This window comes from Octodon degus, unplaced genomic scaffold (genome assembly GCF_000260255.1).
Source record: "Octodon degus isolate 3935 unplaced genomic scaffold, OctDeg1.0 scaffold00070, whole genome shotgun sequence".
Classification (NCBI taxonomy): domain Eukaryota; kingdom Metazoa; phylum Chordata; class Mammalia; order Rodentia; family Octodontidae; genus Octodon; species Octodon degus.
Genome location: NW_004524646.1, coordinates 3,199,417 through 3,220,007, shown reverse-complemented (window position 1 = coordinate 3,220,007; position 20,591 = coordinate 3,199,417). Strand labels below are relative to the sequence as shown.

Genomic DNA, 20,591 nt, shown 5'->3' with positions numbered 1-20,591 from the left:
CCATCCATCCATCCATCCATCCATCCATCCACGCATCCTCCCACTCAACCATCCACCCATCCATCCACCCATCCATCTACCCATCCACCCACCCATCTACCCACCCATCCATCCACCCATCCATCTACCCATCCACCCACCCACCCATCTACCCATCCATCCACCCACCCATCCATCCATCCATCCATCCATCCTGTGGTATTAGGGACCACATCCTCAGTACATCTTAGGAATAGCAGGAGCCATCTGCTTACTCCCTGCAAGGTGATTATATGAGGTCAGAGTTTCCTGGGCTCATATGTTTCCTTGGGGACCGAACTTTGTCATTTTCAGATTTTGTACCATGACCTCTGGTGAGTCCAGTGCTAGGTAGCTCAGGTGTTTTACTCCTCTAGATGTAGAGGAACAAGATCCAGACAGCCTGGGATGCACTCCAAGAAGTCATATTTCTCTTTAGAGAAGATCAAACTACAAGATCCACAAACATTATCTCCTAACATCACATGTACTGGACAGAGGTCCCACAGACAGCCCTCAGCAGGACCTGACACACCCGCACCCCAGTGTAAAACATCTCCTTGGTGTTCATCTAGAAGACCGAAATTCTACCAGTGTAGAGTCAGTTTTCTGCTTTATCCAAGCAATACAATTTAGAAATGCATACTACAGATGTTCTCAAGCAATGGTTGAAATGGTAACAGATAGGCCAACACTATAATAGAAATAATTTAGAAACAGCCTAATAAAGCTTGATTAAACACACTGAGACTTGGTGGTATAGAAGAACACCTAAATGAACTATAACACATATCTTAGTCTGTTTTCTATTGCTATAACAAAATACACAATACAGGGTAATTTATAAAGAATAGAAGTTTATTTGATTCAAAATTCCAGAGGATGAGAAGTCCGAGAGCATAGTGCCAGCATCTAAAGGCTCTTGCTGCAGTATAACACGGCAGAGGTATCGCATGGCACTAGTTTGGCTCTCCTTTTTCTTATAAAGCCATGAATGTCATGGGTGGGAGGCTCATGATCTCTTCTAATCCTTATTACTATTATAAGGCCCAGCCTCCAAATACCATTATCACATGAAGCTGCGGATTTCGTCTGCAGCACACCGGCCTCTAGGGGAGACATTCAAGCCACAGCAGAGTATCCATGCCATACACACACCATGTAACTATTTTAAAATGAGGCGGCTCTTCGCAGCTCATCTGAAACAATCTGCCGGGGACCTAACGGGGGCAGGGCAAGATGGAGAATTCTGTATGCGTGAATATACCCAGGATCTGTTCAGGTCCACCTGGGTCATTTCTGGAAGGATGAGGTAAAGCTTGGTGCCAGCAGTGCTTGTAGAGGGGACGCTGGGCCAGGGCCAGGGCAGGAGTGGCAGTGACACACTATGCTTCACACTGTGCCATGGGGTGGTCCTGAGGGAAGACAGGTTTCTATGTTTGTCTTTTCTGAGCCTTTTGAAGAGCACCGCATGTCTTATGTAATAAAAAATGGAATTTAATTAAAAATATAAAGGAAGGTAGAATCAGGACATATTCAAAGAAAATGAAATATTACAGTGAAATATAATCAATCCCTATCCCTATCACTCTGAGGATTCGGGTCACTCATGGGTTTTCAAATTCTTTTGGGACATTGTTGGTGGTCTGAGCACCCTGAGCTTTCAGAGGCAAGAAAACATAGATGTACCTGGGACATGGATGTTGGTGCAGTTAGCAAAGCAGTGACTTGTTGAGTGCTGGGGACTTAGTGCTAGAGGCCCATGACACAGGTGGCCACTAAACCTCATAGCAGCCTGTGAGCTGGGCCACTTCCAGCTCCAGAGAGGAGACCTGAGCAGGCCACACCACATGAGCTTGGCTGAGAGCGGGGGCAAGGATGGGCCTGGATCAACTTCGGTGGGCCGGGCTGGCTCCTGGACCACCAACTCCCAGGGCCGGCCTGCGGAGCAGCAAAGAGGAAGACCGATGCCATTTATTCCTTCCCATTCCTTACTTAACACTGTACACTGTGGCACTGAGTAGACTCCTGGGCCAGCAGAGGGAACCAAGCAGAGCAGGTTCCTGACCTCTGGTAGGTCGCTGTCCACAGGGCAGATCCCCTTTGTGCCAGCTCCAGGCAACCAGGCTCACTGTGTTCTGCAGGAGAGACCTGTTCACCCTTCTCTAAAAATCCCACAGGCCCTAGGCATCCGGGTCATCTCCCATGCTGTCTCCACAAGCCAAAAGATTCTTCTTTTCCCTTCTGATGGCTGAGCAAATCCCACTGATCTCTGAGGGAGGACACAGATTGTCCCTGACTCATGTGGACTTGGTGCTAATTGTTGGGGTTTGGGGGTACTAGGGCACTGAGGAAGTTAATCAGGAGGTAGCCTTAGTGTGTGCTCTGAAGTGGAGCAGAATGAGGGCTTGGATGATATTTGGGGCCTGATCCTGAATTTCTTCTCATGAACCAATTAAACTTCTACTCTTACAGAATGACCATAAAATTGACTAGTGTCTAGGCATAGTCCATCCATCCAACCATCTGACCATCCATCCATCCATCCATCCATCCATCCATCCATCCATCCATCCATCTATCCATCCATTCATCCCATTTATCTTTCTTTCCACCCATCTGTCCATCCACCCATTTATTCACACCCACACCCACTCAACCATTACATTCCTCAGGTACAGATTCAGGCCAGACTTCCAGCCCTAAACCTGGCTCTGGGCTTAGAAGGAGGTCTACTTTCTTACCTATAGAACAGGACTGGTGATAGTATATACCTCACTGAGTTGCAGTCAGAGCAGATAAGTCAACACACTCGAGGTTCCAACATACTCGAGGTTCTTAGGATATTTTTTGGCCAGGCTGCAGTTAGTTCTGTTGAAGCTTTACTTGTGATTATCACTGTGCACAGCATGTGGCAGACACAGTGGTGAATAAGGCAACCACAGCCCACGCTTACAAGGGTGTACCAGCCCAGGAGACAGACATTAAACACATAATCAACACTGTGTCTGTCTCTTGGGGAAAACAAAAAGATAGATATTTGATTATAACACCATACACTTAGTGCTCCAGGGTCTTGTGAAGTAGGGTAGAAGAGCAGAAGGAGCTGAGTCTAAAGGGGCGACTGCGGCATCTGGTATGCAAAAAGAAAAGACCTCCTCAGCTCCGGAGGCATCCAGCTTTCAGTGCTACAAGAGTGTGTGATACAGTGGAAGGCAGGGGCAGGGCCCAGGTCAGGAGGATGGAGGGCAGCTCCTCAAGGCTCATGGGAGATATGCATCAAGAAAGGCTCCCTCCCAGAAAAAAAGCTGGCAGGGACCAGGCTGCCCGAGTCCTTCATGCCTCCTGCAAGGCCAGTCAGTGCTGGGTACACTTGGGGAAGCAGCTGAGGGCCTAGAATGCACCCACTTCATGTCCCTTGTTGAGGCGAGAGGCAGAGCCAGGAGCCCATACCTGGGGTGAGGCAGCCAAGGAGGTGGGAGAGAGGACAAGGGCCCAGGAGCCAGGGGCCAAGGGCAACCAGCATTTCATGCAGGAATTTGTGTTCACAGAGGTCAAGAGAAAGAGAAAGCGCACCAAGCCTCCACAGGCTTTACAACCTGTGTTCTTTCCCCCACACCACAGTGATGGAGCCATCCTGCCTCAGCCAACCAAAATGCACAGGGGATGCCTTATATTTTCATAGAATTGCGTTTTGGACCTCATAAAAAATAGGAGACACAACCCACTTCCTTGAAGCTTACAGTGTAGCCAAGAAGAACACATTGTTCATAGGAGTGTACAATTCACTGTGCTACAAAACTCCACTTGTGGTTTCCGTAGATGTTCCCCGGATCACTTCCCCACAGCCCTACAACTTGATAATGGCAGAACAGGATGAGTAGGTGGACAGACCTTGTCTCTACTCATTAATTTTTGTGGTGGGAGTTGCTCAGTGTTTGCCAAGAGAGCTGATGCTGGTAGCCTAAATACAATTGCAAATTTGCAAAATAAATGTTGCAGTGAAGAAGAAGGCACCCTAACCATACAAACATTTCATTAAAAAATGTCATGACAATAACAGAGACAAAAGATGGGGGAAAAGCTGGCAGTCACAATTAGTGTTTGTTTATTTAATAGGTCAGATACAATGCTCCCGGGACGCAAAAGACTGTTAACAAACAACAATCTTTAATCAAGGCAGATGGTGGCTCCTTCTCCTTCTCTCTTGTAAACAATTCAGTCCCAGAGTCATTAGAGCAGAGGGAGGGAGGATTCATGGTGGAGGACAGGGAACAAGAAACTGCGGTGGACCAAAGAAGGGTGTCAGAGCCCAAGTGGGGTGAGGACAACCCAAGGAGGATGGCTTGGCCATGACATCCCAGTCTAGTGAGAGGGAGGAGGGAGGGCTGTCAGGGCACATGGGCAATGTTGGCTGGCCTGGCCTGGGGTGGAGAGAGGCCAAGCAGGGTGAAGGGCAGCTGAAGAGCCAGTGGTGGAGTCTGGTTATATTCACAATCAATCAAGCACAGTTAGACTGGGCGGGGTGGTGCGAATCTGTAATCCCAGCTCTTGGGAGGCTGAACACAGGCAGATCACTATGAGTCCAGATCTACATAGTGAGACCCTGTAGACCCTATAGACCCTGTCCTAAAAAAAAAAAAAAAAAAATCACAGTTACGCAAGGAGATGCAAGGACCCTGGGTATCTCACTCTTGGAGGAAGGAATTGCAAATATGGAAAGGATGAAAATTAGAATAAACCCTGTGGTTTTGGAATAGCTCTGGGTTTATCAGAATAAACCAATGGTTTTTAATCAGTTATCCCTAGTCAGTTCTGCACACTAGGTTCCTGAGAGAATTGGTCACTAAATGAGGAATTGTATACAGTAAGCCCCTGACTTAGAAACATTCGAGCTGTGAGCTTTCACAGATATTGAAGGACTTCATATTCTGAACATTTATAGATGTGAACAAATTGTGCTGGCCATTGCCACACTTGTGCTGCTGTGTGCTTTCTGTACAGTAGGGAAGGGTAGTGTACAGTAGTGTAGTACAGTTGGGGACTTACTGTGTTTATTTTTTATGCTTTGTATTGGAGGTTTAAAATTAATAATGACAGAAACAGATTGTAACTTACTAATAGAAGAATCCAAAAGTCCATACAGAAATAATGAAAAGTTGAGGAATAATGTGATTAAAAAAAGGTGGTGTGCAATGCTGTTCTTGTAAGTTTTGTCACTTTGTGCTTGCTTCAAAAGTTTAAAAAATGAGGAGAGATAAACTTTAGAAAAATTAAATTGTAGGTAAGCAAAATGTGGAATACAAGTAAGTGGAATATTGCTCAACACTAAAAGGAAAGAAATCCTGACACATGCTGCCAGGTAGATGGACCTTGAGAGCATTTTGTTAACTGAAACTGAGCACAGAAAGACAACTATTGCATGACCCTACTTCTGTGGAATACCCAGGCGAGTCAGATTCCATCCAGACAGAAGTTAGACAGGTGATCAGCAAGCGCGGGGGGAGAAGAGGATGCAAGATGTAGCAGATCCAGAGTTTCAGCCTGGGAAGAGGGGGATCCTTCAGAAATAGATGGTGGTGACACTTGCACAATAAAGTAGATGTGCCACAGATCTGTCCACATAAAAATGGCTAAAGTGGTAAGTTTAATGTTATATATACCTACTTATCCTAATAGAAATTTGGAAATTAAATGCAAATTGTGACTTAAATGCTTAGTTTCGAATCACTCATGTGGTAACTCATGTCAGACACAGATCATGTCTTAAACATCAACTGTTCTTCAGCTCCAGACTCCCTGTTTCAGCTCATGGAAAGCACAACACAGGAAAGGAAGCTGTGTGTGTGTGTGTGTGTGTGTGTGTGTGTGTGTGCCCGCGCGCGCCCCATGTGACTAAACATTACCTTTACATCTCTGAAAATCTGGCAGTCGCTCTGCCCAACATGACTGGGAACATCCATTCTTAGAGAGCTACAGAATATTTGAGAGCCTCGTATCTCAAAGTGAATCTGCTTTTACTTATTCAGCCAACTAAAGGAACCTGACCAACTGGCCAAACTCCACGGTATGACTGTTGTGGGCCAGGAAGGCCAGGCCTCTGTTGTATAGTCGGCTGGGATATAAAAATGGAGCACGCATGGCTGCTGACTTAATGTAAAGTTTCTCAATGGCTCCATTTTGCCAAATTCCTATAACCATGAAATATGACCCAGGAACCCACATGGCATTTGAGTGTAGATGTTAGCAACAGTACGTGCTGCGTCATAAGGTTTCATGGATGAATCCTGGCATAAACGAGGCCGTTGCTTTAATGATATCTAGCTTCCCTCACACTGCCTGGTTCAGTGAGGCGGACTTGCAAAGCTGCCTCAACGTCATCATGAGAACCGCTGCCTGGTTGGAAAGGTCAGAGGCTCCACGCATCTCAGTCAATGGGAAACGGCCTGGAGATCATGCCTACACCCGCAGATGACACTGAACTACCCAGCAAAGCACTTACTCTGTCTGTGGGCTTCTGTTCATGTCCAGTGCCGCATCTGCTAGAACAGATATTGCATCAGCACCTTTCTATTCTATGATATTCATAATCTGTAACTACCTAAGCAAATTTTTTTTCTCTGTATTTAAGGCATAGTCTACAGGGTGTTCAGGGTCTCACTATGTAGATCGTTTTTTTTTTTTTTTTTTTTTTTAAACGAGGGAGTTCTATTTGTGTCGGACTACCTGAAGCACAGGATTGTGCGCTATGAGGGATGGATAGTATGAATGACAAATAATGCAAATATATTTTATTTGAAAAAAAACAAGGCTAACACAGCTTTCACTTAGAAACAAACTCTTGCATGACTGCATTACTGAGCAAAAACCAAAGCTGAAGCATAAACACCTTTTAAAAAAAAACATGTATCTGGAAATAGGTAGGAAGACACTACTTGGTTTTTTAAAAAAACTGACTTCCCTTTAAGGCCTGGTCATAGAAGTGTAAACAATGTAAATGAATCCACCATTGTCAGCTGTCCTATCGTATCTCTGTCACCTGTCTGTTTCTGGCATCACACGTTCACCTGCCAATATACCTGGGAAGGGATGCTATATCCCAGTTACTTTTGAGTTCTTGGCAGGCAGGACTACAAAAGAGTAATTTGGAACAAGATTTACATCCTACTTAGAAAGCACTAGTATGCCCTTAAACAACACATTACAATAGAAAGATATTGCCTGGAAGTTACTCTTTTCACTTTGGTTTTAGTTTTCATGATTTATAGAGCTGTTTGATTCACTTGCTTATAGTACAATCTTGCCACAAAGCACTAAAGGACAAGATACTCATGATTCCTTCAACACTGCATTTTTCAAGTTTTACTACATCCACAGTATGTTAGCAGTTCTTAAACACAAACACACAAACAAAAATGTAAATGGGTAAAATTCTTCTAAAAATGCAGGTGTCAATACCTGCAATAGGGAAGGAGACAATGAGAGAACCCCCTCCCTCCAAAAAAGCAAACATGTTCTTGTGCAGGAAATGGTTCAAGTCTTCGGATTTAGAAACAAGTTCCCCCAGAAAAGCTGGCTATCATGGAATTCTCAGAATATTTCTTTTGCTCCCACCCAAATGAACCTGAAAGACCCTAGTGCAAAGCTTTAACAGTTATGAGATGCTGTAAATGATGATCAGAACGGCCAAATGGAAAAGGATGAATGCATCTTCCATTTAGCTACAGTTTACAGTGCGGCCCCTTTACCTGTTGGATCAGTAGAAGCCACTAAAGTAACACAAGTGCTCAGAAGCACAGGGGTAAAAAAGTACTGAACAAATTACCTAAATAGTAGAAGGACTTCATGGCTAGGAAAATTTTCTACACGGTAAAATGATTCTAAGATAGATCTCTTTCTCTCTCTCTCTCTCTCTCTCTCTCTCTCTCTCTCTCTCTCTCTCTCTCTCTCAACATGAAACAGAAAAAACAAATTTACAAGTAGATATAGCCATGACAGAAAATTACAAGGCAGAGAATGCAAGGTCAAGACAATGCTATAGGTTGAGCAGTCTTCCATGAGACTAGAAAATCTGTTAAGTTTGAAAGCCCTAGCAAAATACCACTTTTCTTTATAAATCACTTATTTATCATATGACCACATGTTGAATCATTTTCTTTCCATATACTGAAGAATCCCACAGTCGGCCTTTTAGCATTCTGCATTTCTTTGCCAATCTTATAGCTCAGTATCTTGTTCCAGCCGATTTTGGTGCAGGTAACAGGGAGCTGCCGGGGCAAGGCCTTGAGTGTGGTGTCTGACATTGTCTGATAGTTTTCACTAATCGCTGTCTGATACTCATTTTCTTCACTCTCTATGATTTTAATAAACTCCTTGGCAGTTTGGGCTTCATTCGACACACTTATTGAATCTTGCACATCTTTATGACTAACCAATTGAACACTGCCATCTTCGTTATAGTGGACCTGAATCTTGAGCGCTCCAACTACCTGGGCTGCAGGTGGCGTGATGGTGAATTTCCACTCTGACCTCCAGCGACCATTCCAAAACTTGTTGGGCTGGAACTAGTGGCTTTCGATACATGCAATAATAGTCTGTTGCCCATCTATAATTTTAGCACATACAGTACAGAAGCCGTTGGAATAATGATCTTTCACATAGGCTCTTAAAGCACTGTCACAGGATTCTCTCCAAGACTTCAAACTTCCATCTATTTCCTCCGGATGGGGGTCACTTGCTTCTTTCCGCAAGTGATCAAACTTAAAGGAAATTTTGTTTCTCAGATCTAAAAGTCTGCTATTACCCAGCTCACCATGCTCTGTAATTAAGAGCTGATCTTCACAGCCTTCTATCTTCACAGGTGTGAACTGACCCATGTTATACAGGGCAAATGCATGAGCTGCCCCTTCCCTGAGGAGATTGTCACTGTTGAATAGTAGCCAGACATCACTGAATACTTCCTTAAACTCCACTGGGGGTGCATGAGTGATGAATTTAGCAGCTATGTGTACCTTCTCCTCATCCGACACCTGATCCTCAAAGTCTGCCATCTTGGGCTGCTCTGGCCCAGCCTGGTGGCCTGTAGCTTGGATTTGTAATGATTCTCCTGTTTACAGCCTCCCAAGTGCTGGGCTTACAGGCACATTCCACCATGCCCAGTCTCAATTGCCATCTCAGCACGCCCTGGGGTGGGGCTGGCAAGACATGCCTGGGGATTGAACCCTGGCCACTGAGCTCTGCCAAGCAGGCGCATTAGTCCGTACCTGAGCAATTTTTCATGAGTTGGTGGTGTTATTGATTATAATGCTTCAGAGGTATTTTTTGTTTTGGGATCGGGTCTTACTATGCAGTTTGAGCTGGCCATGAATTCACTACATAGCCTGGATGGCTTCCAGTTTTCCTCGGTCTCCCAAGTGCCGGAATCACAGGCATGGGCCACCACATTCAGCTCTGCACCTCAGTTTTAAAAAGTTCTTTTCCAGGGATGTCCGTGTATCACTTTAACTGAGAATAAAATTAATTTCAATTGGTTAGTGCTTAAACTAACTGTTTTCAGAGTCATACATGAGTTGGGAAATACATGTCCAGTACTGAAGAACCATCATCACCTGACAGCTTAAATGTATAGAAGTAGATACAAGTATGACAGAAAACTACAATGAATGTTTAAATTTAAAAAAAATTTAGTACAATAAAAAACATAGGACCAAGTCTGGACGTGATGGCACGCCACTAGGGAGGCAGAAATCAGGAGGATCACTACGCGTCTGGGCTGTGTAGTGAGACCTTGCACACACACACACACACACACACACACACAACAAAACAAACAACCAACAAACAAACAAACAAAAAAACCATAGACCACTAATTTCCCTCTAAATTTTTCCTCCAGTCTTCCAACACACCTACACTGCTTTTCTTGGCACTTCTTCGGGCAACTGTAGAAGACCCCTGTCATTTCTTTAGCTGCACCGTCGGGCTGCCTTGATGCTCTGATGGATCCAATACCTTTAATTTCATCATCACTTTGACTTTGGGGAGGAGCTAGAAGACACACAGTATGAGATCCAGAGTGTAGGGAGGATGAGGATGCTCTACGAGGATGAGGATGCTCCTTTCTGTTGGATGGCACACAACAGCCGCCTTTACCCTATTTTTGATCAAAACTTATAAAGACACTCATGAAAGAGGACTTCCAGAACTTCTTCCAAAAGTGGTGAGAATGATAAGATACATATATTCCAGGCAAGAGTGTGGTATTTTGAGAGGTACCAATGGCAATGTGCCTTTCATTGTAATAGTTTTAAAACTTCAACTATGCACTGTAATTTTTTTTTGAATGGTTCAGTCTTTTGTTCTTTTTTAAAATAAGTTTATTGATAAACAAATAGCAATGAGACAGTTTCAAATCAAATTGGTAGGACAGTTTCAATAATTAACACATTGCATATATTCTTCCTAATGGTTAATTGCTGTACAAGATGCAGACATGATATCCTATTTACAAACACCATTAGAACAAATCATTCTATTCACTAAGAGAATGTAACTATATATCTATCCTAACCACTTTGTACTGTAATTATTTTAAATTTAACTTTTAAAAATGTATTTGGTTGTTACAGGGTCTCACTACACAGCTCAGACTCATGGTGATCCTCCTGCTTTCAGCCTCCCCAGAGCAGGGATCACAGGCATGTGCCACTATGCCCAGACTCTGGCCAGCTCAGCCCACCCTGGGGGGGCAGGGCTGGTACAGCATATGGTTCTGGGGATCTAACCACGGTCCTTGTGCTTGCCTAAGCAGGCGCTTTATACCCTGAGCTGTATGTACATATGGGTTACGTTTCAGAAGACATATGATATCATCCAGCAGAAAAGTATAAACATGAGGTATAAAAAGTAAAGTCATATTAATATGCTGAACTATAAAAGTCTCAAGTCAACAACTTCTGACATTCCCAGTCCTGCAGATAACCCACTACTATTATGGTCTACTGTACTATATTGGATTATTTTGCTGAATTCACACACCTACAATATTTGAATGGCAATGGAATACCCATCTCTGACAAAACTAAACAAAAAAGGGGGATATAAATGAAGGACCATTTTATAGTGAAAAAAATATATATCTGTATATACATATTAGTTAGGATAGATATACTGCTACTTTCTTTCTCTTTGTTCAGTGAGAAGAAAGATTTGTACTAATAGTGTTTAGACATGATATCATGTGTGCATCTTGTATATGAATAACTACTATGAAGACATACAGTCTTCATGAAGACAACAATATGCAATGTATTAATTATTGTAACTGTCCTACTCACCTGTTTTGAAACTGTCTCATTGCTATTTGTTTCTCAATAAAATTAATTTAAAAAACCCAGAAGACATGATAAAACTATATAAAAGTGAACTAAGCTCTGATCAAGGTCATTTATATACCTGTCAACAGCCTTGCATTTGTGTAGAGATTATGGGCCAAGCCAAAGGTATTGTCAAAAGTTCTGCTAACGTTGCATCCAAGAACAGCTAAGTCTGGGCCTCACTCTCTACTTTGTGAGGTTTCACATACTGAGAGCCACAAGACCAGGCAGGGTTGTACCCACCGCACTTGGCTCACTGACTTATAGCTTCTGAGATTTCACTTTATGAGTATTCCTGAGCACCAAATGTTCAGCACACTCCCTGCCTTGTCAATTCTTTATTGCCATTGCATAAAAGTTCAGTGACAGTTCCATAGCCGGGCAGGATGAGGACCACATGCTTTCCACTGTATGGACAGAAAGCCTCCTGGCAGGGTTAGTTTTAAGGTCACTGTGGGGTGAGATGTTTGTTGCACTGGGCTAAAAAAAATAAAAAAATAAATAAAATAAAATAAATGTTCCCTGGGAGGACTCGGAGAGAGGGTCCAAGGGTGTGTTGGTGGGAAGAGCATGCACGCAGGGACCTTGGACCACCCCAGGGAGGCAGTAAGAGGCCTCCAGTGGCCATTGCTCAGGGGCCTGCTACCCTGTGGGAAGCTGGCAGGCCGGGAGCAGAGTCCCTGGGCTCGCCCTGGTGTATTTCCATGGGAACCTGCACTCCCTCTATTTCTATGGCTCCTATCACCATGACACTTGCGTGCTCTGAAAAACACAGCTAAAAACAGAAGCTAATGAAGAGGGGGGCATCCACTTCCCCACAGTCACCTTTTCCTGCAGCAGTTGTACTTTGTGATTGCTCATATGGGCCTTGGCTGTTCTGAGGATGGTGATTTGTTGTCTTTGACCTTAAAAAAATAAGAGGCTTACTATGTACCAACATCACTGTGAGAGCGATGTGTCTGGGGTTCCAGAAAATTCTGACTCAACTTGCCCCAGGTGGACATTCCTTGGGGGAAATCACCCCTGAAGTGACTGGTTCAGATCCATGGCAGGTGTTTTGGGGAAGTTGAAGAAGTAGTGCGTCGCAGAGCGGGACTGTGAGATCATGGTCCACAGATAAGGCAGAAAAAGTTCTGTTTATTCCAACAAAAGGGGGTCACAAATTTTCATGGGGACACCCTGGAAATTCTCTCTAGGTAGAGATCTACAAGGTCAGATCACTTCCCTGGAGATTTTTCTTTACCTTTTTTTTTTTTTCATGGAACCAGGGATTGAACTCAGGTCCTTGTGCTTGCCGGGAAACACTTATTCTACTGAGCCATCTCCCCGGCCCCCCTGAAGGTTTTTCTTAACAACTGTGCTTCACAGCAAAGTGCTTAGAGTCATGCTGAACTTGACCTTGAGTTCTGGCTCAGCCACTTGCTAGCTTGATGTGATGTCACTGGACACCCTCTTGGAAGGGTGACAGTGCGTGCCTCATGAGACAAGCCATTTGCTGTAACTTCAGCCTGCACATTCATCTTTGGTTTTCTCATCTATAAAACATGAAGAATAATCATACCAGCCTCAGGGGGGCTCTGTGGTGGCTCCAGGAAGTGCCCAAATGGCACCTCATATATCACAAATATCAGTAATTGCTGCCACTGGGGTGGAGAAGGAGGACAGTATGACAGCTAGGACCACAGGGTTACTCAGTGGCTGCCTCCCTTGTCCTTCCAGACCTGATTTCCTATCTTCAGTCCCAGTGGAGCAGCCCCCTGCCACCAGACTCCCATAGTAACCTCTGTTCCCAGGCACAGCCAACACAGCTGAAGACAAGCTCATGCTTTGAACCAGGTGGCATTGCACAAAGGTAGTCAGCCCTGGTGCTTGATATGATCCACAGGATAGAGGGATCTTCAGCTCCTGCGCAAAATCCTAACATGCTTAGGGGCTTTTAAGTCAATAGCTCTGAGGGCTCAAAACTCCCCTTTGCTCACTTATCAGCAAAGTGACTTTGGAAAAGTCACTTAAACTTTCTTTCCTTCCTAATCTGTGAGATGAGATAATGGCTTCCGACTCAGGGGGAGCCTGGGAGCATTAGAAGAGAAAGTGTAGAGAAAGTTGTGTGGCAGCCCAGAGTCAGCATGTAGTAGACTCTCAGCGGCTGTGGGCTCCCTTCTCTTCTAATCCCTACACTAAATAGTCTCAAGACATAAGCCTGGGTCCAGCGGACCCATTCTTTACTTTTCTACTGTAAATTTGTACTTTAGCATTATACAGCCAATGGTGCATCTCCATACCTTTACCTAAGGGATGCAGGAAACAATCTATGTGCTTACCCACTTGGTATGATGAACAGCAAGGAGTATCCACATGAGCAAAAATGTCAAGATGGGATTTAGACCCACCTTTATGCTCCATCTAACTGATTTTGCATATGTTTACCCAAGCATCACAAAGGGTTCCACAGACCCACACCGCTCCAGGATTTGTTTTTTAAAAAACTTTCTTTTGATTTTTCTGGTAGAAGTAGCCCAATTTAGTACGATGGCACATGAAAAGCCAGATTTGAAATTTTGGAGGAGGTCAAACATGAGTCATCAGATTACTCATGCATTATGGTAAAATCCATGCTTTCATCACAGAGGAGTGGTGTGGGTGGATGATGATAATGATGATAATAGCTTTGACATTGGTCATGTGAGCCAAAGTTCCTATGACAGTGACATGGAGTAAGAATTGGCCGACTGATACAGACACAGGGAATGCAGACCTCCATGATTCAGATGACAAAGAAAACAGCAATGTGAGTACATATTTGACTACTTGAAATGTTGTGAAGTGGCTGTACAACCAAATGGAACAATCCGGTGTTAGAACTAGGACCAAAAATATAGTGACAGTCTTGGCAGAGATGGAACACATTAGACAGAATGCCAGTGCTGCCAGTAAGTGGTGAAAATTATGACAGATGAAATGCTACAAGATGCTGTGAAATGCACAAAGGCTAAAATGCAAGTGAAATATTCTGTTTATTTGCTTATTTTTTTTTATAAAGAACATCTTTTTTAAAAATTTTATTTATGTGTGTGGGGGGCAGCTCAGCCCACCAGGGGGCGGGGCTGGCTGGCATGTGGTGCTGGGTGCTTTAGACCACTGAGCCATCTCACCAGCCCCTGTTTATTTGTTTTTGTTTTTTTGGGTTTTTGTTTTGTTTTGTTTTGTTTTTGGCGGAACCGGGGATGGAACTCAGGCCCTTGTGCTTGCCAGGGAAGCGCTTATTCCACTGAGCCATCTCTCCAGCCTGCAAGTGAGATATTCTGTATGCACCAGTAACCATATTAAAAAATCCATTTACTATGACACCTCTCTAGCTGAAATGAAAGCATTCATAGGTCTGTACACAGCACAGATTTCTCATGGTAATTGCAGGAATGTAAAAGATTTGTGAAAAAGCAGTGGGTGAACATATGGCATAAAAATTTATGCCCTCATAAATGTGAAGACATTATGTTTTCAACTTAGATATTTATCTTGGAACTCAGCCATCAGGTCTTTATTTGTATAGTAATAAACCAAACGATGTTGTAAACAGACTTGTCACTCCCATCTCCCAAATTAATTGGAATCTGACATTCAACAATTGGTTTATTGGTATCCAACTGATGTTACTTTTGTGAACAGAAACCAAGTCAACCAGCACAGGAACTATATATGGGAACAAAGCAGAAATTCTAAATGAAATGTTGCAATTCGAAACAAAGAATCATACAATATAATCTTTGAATTTCAGAGAGACATAACAGTGGCCTTATATATGGCAAAGAAAAGAAAACTGAAACTGGTACTATTGATATCAACATTTCACCCTGAAGGAAGTATTGATAAGGAAATCTCCACAGAACAGAAGCCTGAGGTAGAAAGTTTCAACGACAAAACTGAATGTTGAGTAGACGTTATTGATGAATTATGTAACAACTCTGATGTCATTTGAAACACAAAGCATTGGCGCAAAGCAATGGTTGTGTTTTACTCAATCCTAAACATGCATGGAATAAATAGTTTGATAGTTTACAAAGAAAATTACAAAGTGTAAAATAGCATACAGAAATTTTCTTAGAGGACTGGGACCAGAGGTCATAAGTGATCATTTATTGTGAGGGAAAGCAAGATGTTTGTGTGCAGGAAATGACACAAAAAATTATGAAGCACCATGGTGAGTTGACAGGTGAATAAGCAGGTGCAGCATCACTAAGAACTACCATGACAACAGGAAAACAAAAAAGATGCCTACTGTGCCCTATGAGAAAAAAACCAGGAAAACAAAACATACATACTATCAGTATAAATAATATTTGTATATGAAACATGCAGTTATCATGTGTGAGAACTGTGTTGGGTAGGACAGGTGAAGTAAAGCTTATTTTTGGGGTAGCGTTCTATTGGTACTTTCATTGTTGTTCACATAGGAATTTATAGGTTTTGAAAAGAAGCACACAACTGATGTGAAAATGTTGTCTATTCTAAATGCACAATACATATTAAGAATTTAATACTTTGGTTTATTGATATTTTATGTTCCTATTGACTACACACTGTATAACATAATATGAACCTCCTGATAAAACAGCAAGACCACTGAAATGTCAAGTCTGTCCTACACAATGTCCAGGAGGGAAGGGACATGTGCTGCTAGTGTAAGTGATGCGCTGTGTATGAAACATGTTGTTGTCCTGTGTGAAGACTGCCTATGGTGTGATAATTGAAGGAAAGATTATTTTCTTGTAGAGTGCTCTCGGTATTTTCATTGTAGTTCATATGGAATTTATTTCTGATGTTCTTTAGACTTGGTACATCAAAAACCACTTGATACTGAAAATCTTGATACTTTTTTTTATAAAATTCAATAAATATTAAAAACTCAATATTGTATTTTTGTGATTTTTCCTGTTAATTACTCATTGTTTAATAAAATAAAACTCATGTGATTGTAATTAATAATTTATCAATAGAAATATTCTAAAGAATAAATGTGGGGTGAGACCCACATTTATGTGCCTTGATGATATTAATCTTATGCTCCAAGGGCTATTGGCAGAGTAAAGACTGCACTTAAGGAGGAAAGGACTAGCCTCTATAATAGGAGGAAACTGGCCTATTTCCTGAGTGTGCTAGTAATGGTGGTAAACACCGCACTGAAACAAGCCCAAGTCTGGGGTTAGCATGACCCCTTCCCGTGCCCTCCCCAAGCCCCATGCTCTATGTCTCACAACTTGCTCCGAAAACAAAGAACATTCTGCACTAGTCAGCTTGTAGTCCACTCTCATATGCAACTCGCTGCTTCCTGCCTTTTTATTTTATAAAAGTACCTTCCTTGTTATGATTACTGGAGTCATCTCTCCTTGCCCAGCCCCAGTTCCTCAAGAACTTGGTTTCCATTTGGGAAACCCTTATGCTCCTAAAGAACTGGGCTCTACTCTAGGCTTGAGGGATGAAACATGACAGAAGGTAAGCCAACCGGCAGATTCCAGTGCACTACACACAGGGATTGGTTGATGTGATCCTAGTTGGTCCAATCAGAATGACTCTCGGGGCTTTTCCTGATAATGGACGACAAAAGCTGAGTGTGGACTTTGGATGTGAGGCCTGGGGCTGGCTCAGCCCTTTTACCATGATAAGCAAAAGTGGCACCATCAATGGACACACAGGGGATCACTGAACCGAAAGAAGTACAGCCATAGCCATGATGCGGGATGCATAACCACAGAGGACCACGTCTCTTACCTCTCCCTGTACTTCTTAGTTCTGCAGGGCAACAGCTTCCGAGTATGCTTCAGTCAATGCAAATTGGCTTCTTTTTTTGTCATTTCATAAAGCAGCTGGAATGTTGCTTCCTCTCTGCAGGGTCAGGGCCTTCACCACGTCAAAGCTCAATTCCAATGTCAGTTCTTGAAGGGACTTCTATTCCTTCATTTATTCGATTCCTCCACCCCTCCAGAACCCCTATGTTCCATTTGTTAAGTATCTACCAAGTACCAAATCTTAATAATAAAATTCTCTGAGGCCAGTAACGTTTCCTTTCCTCCAGCGAGGACCCTAAGGCCCCCAAAATGTCAAATCAATTCCTTTAGCCAGATAGGAAGTCAGATCTAAAAACCAGGCCATAGGTTATTAATAAGTTTGTTGGGTTTTTCTAAATATTACACTATTTCATTTCCCCAGTTGGATTACTAGTTTGATAACGCACAAGCTACTTTTCCTTCTTAATCTTCTTAGTTACTTGTGTTCATTACCAAATAATAGATGGTCCCTTTTGCAACCACAAACACACAGTCCTACAGGCTGAAGATGCCCAAAGGCTGAAGAGCCCTTGGAAAAGTGTAGGATCACTGCTTAAGGTACAGAATCTCTTTTTCAAAAGCAATCCATTGTACTTTTATTATTCTCAGACCCAAGGGCCAGTAGTTTTTCTTTTTTTTTTTTTGTATGTGATGCTGGGATTTGAACCACAGGTTCATGGGTGGGGAGATGGCTCAGTAGAATAAGTGCTTCCCTGGCAAGCACAAGGGCCTGAGTTCAATCCCTGGTTCTGCAAAAAAAACAAACAAACAAATGAACCCCAGTTTCCTGCATAAGCTAGACAAGTGCATTACCACTAAGGAATGCTGCAGATCTTGTGTCAGTACCTGAGCACCTCTTCTTAAGCAAGGGGTCTTGGGCACTTACAGTGGTGCTCTTGTTCACAAACTAAAGTTGTTTTATGATTTGAGGGAAGATGGCTGTGCTTGTGTTTGTGTGCAGAAGATGGCCATGATCATGTTTGTCATGCAGTATGGAGTTTGCAAATGGAAGCGAAATTTTGCTGAGTCCTTTATTTGCAAACCAAATTGTCCACAAGTAGAAGCGTCTGTGAACTGAGGCATTACTGTACTTTGTATACTTGTGCCTTAGATTTTTATTTGTCAAATACAAATATACTCCCAACACCTCCTTGGGGTGTGGAAAGATTAAAATCATGGTAGTCAAAGAACCCTGACTGATACCTGGCAACAACTGACTGGCCTTCTCAGGTATGTGTCCTTCCTCCTCTATGGATGATGGCCAACCCTTCCCAGGGCCCAAAGTAAGACACCAAAGTTCAAGAAAACATTGACTACCAGATGGGTAGAAGTTTCCATCCCATTCCTTGCCAAGCATTAACTTGCTGCTGAGAGCCAGAGCATGCCAAGAAATGATTGTAGCCCAGATTGCTCTGTTTCATTGCAGATTCATTGTACTTAGATTATAACTAATATCTTTTTTTTTGTTCCTGCTCAGCAAGCCCTGAACACTTCCAGATCTGACATGCTGAGCATAGGTCTGACTTATTTTAAAAAAAGAGAAAAGAGATTTGCCAAGCACTCAGGAAGCATTTTCAATTAAGATATGAAATTGTTTCTCAGAACAGCTACAACTTCAACTAGATTTTTGAGTGTTATCAAGCCATCAGCACATATTTGCTCAGGAGTCTCTCAGCCAAAGGGAGGTGGGTTGAAGCTGCCTCCCTAAGGCAACTGAACTGTAGTTCTCTGGGGCTCTGGTGGGGGTAGGGAGATCTGAAGGACAGAAAGAGAGATCTTTGCATTTTGTCACTTTTTTTCTAACCACCTCTGTATTTAAAGAAGGATAACGATTGCTGCAAGTCTGAGGCCAGCGTAGGATACATAGTGAGTTCAGGGGGAGCCTAAGCTACATAGCGACACCTTATGAAGAAGAAGAAGGGGCTGGGTAGATAGCTCAGTAGAATAAGCGCTTCCCTGGCAAGCACAAGGGCCTGAGTTCAATACCCAGTTCCGCAAAAAAAAAAAAAAAAAAAGGATACTCAAACATCTTAAAACCCTACAGGTAAACTGGCCATGAAAACCAGCACTAAGATCTGTTGTGGTACTATCCATTATCTATTGGTACAGATTTTTGACACAGCTATAGACCAGCAACCAAAACTGAGTGTTTCATGAATCACATAAATTCCAGCAGGATTCACATCTGAGCCTCAACATGGGCCAGCCAGAAGAGGGTGGCGAGAGAGTGATTGTCACTGAAGCTACCATAATCACAACGCTCGGGTGGGGGCCTTGCTTCAGTGTGCCAGGCTGGTACTCATTTCCAAAGGCACCCAGTCTGATGGGGACGGGATGGATTCCTAATGCAGGGGGCTGGCATGTCAGACCCTTGCCTTGCATGTGTTATTTGCTTTATCACACAAGCGTCACTGTATGGTAGGAAACAACAACCTGCATTGAGGTGGAGGTATTGGGAGATTGCCTAAGTCAGTGATGGGCAAATACTTCGGTATGGTCTATGAACTAAGAATACATTTACATTTTAAAGAGTTGTAAAGAAGAAAAGAGAGGAGAAAGAGGAAGAAAAAAGGAAGGAGGACATAGATGTGATGGTTAATATCTTTTTTCGTGTGTCAACATGACTGGGTCACAGGGTGCCCAGATAGTTGGTTAAACATCATTTCTGAGTGAGTCTGCAAGGAGTTTGGGGCTGAGATCAGCATTTGAATGAGCAGACTAAGGAAAATCTATGGCCCTCCTCAGTGTGGGTGAGCAGCACCTAATTGGTTGAGGGTCTGAATAGAACAAAAAGATGGAGGCAGGGTTAGCACATGCAGGCCCTGGGTTCACTCTCTAGCACCAAAACCAAAGTGAAACAAAAAGCCACACACACCCCCAAAAAAATAGGAAGGAGAAATTTGTTCTCTGATCAGTTGATTGAATCCAACTATGGTCTTTGGTACTAGACCTGGGGTTTATGTCACCAATACTCCTTGTTCTTAGGCATTTGGACTCATGCTGAAGGCGTGTCACCATCTTTCAAGTCTCTGGCTTGTGGACGGTAGATCATGGAACTTCTGTCTCCACAAATATACCTACATCTATATCTGTAGCTGCATCTGTATCTGTACCTGTATCTATATCTATATCTATATCTATATCTATATCTATATCTATATCTATATCTATATCTATATCTATATCTATATATCTACATCTTTATCTACTGTTTGGTTCTGTTGCTCTGGAAAACATTGACTAATACAGAGATATATGTATTCCATAAAACCTAAAATATTTCCTATCTTGTCCATTACATGAAAGTTTGCTTAGCCCTTGTCAAAATATGCAAGAACTGGGGTTAGAGAGGTAGCTCAGTGGCATAAACACCTGC

General features: G+C 42.9%; 1 protein-coding gene and 1 pseudogene across 1 annotated transcript in view; both read right to left on the bottom strand.

Annotated features, from left to right (window-relative positions):
• Dglucy (D-glutamate cyclase) overlaps positions 1-20,591 on the bottom strand; it is a 125,232-nt gene that overhangs the window by 74,513 nt on the left and 30,128 nt on the right.
• Positions 7,983-9,068, bottom strand: LOC101591672 (annotated as a pseudogene).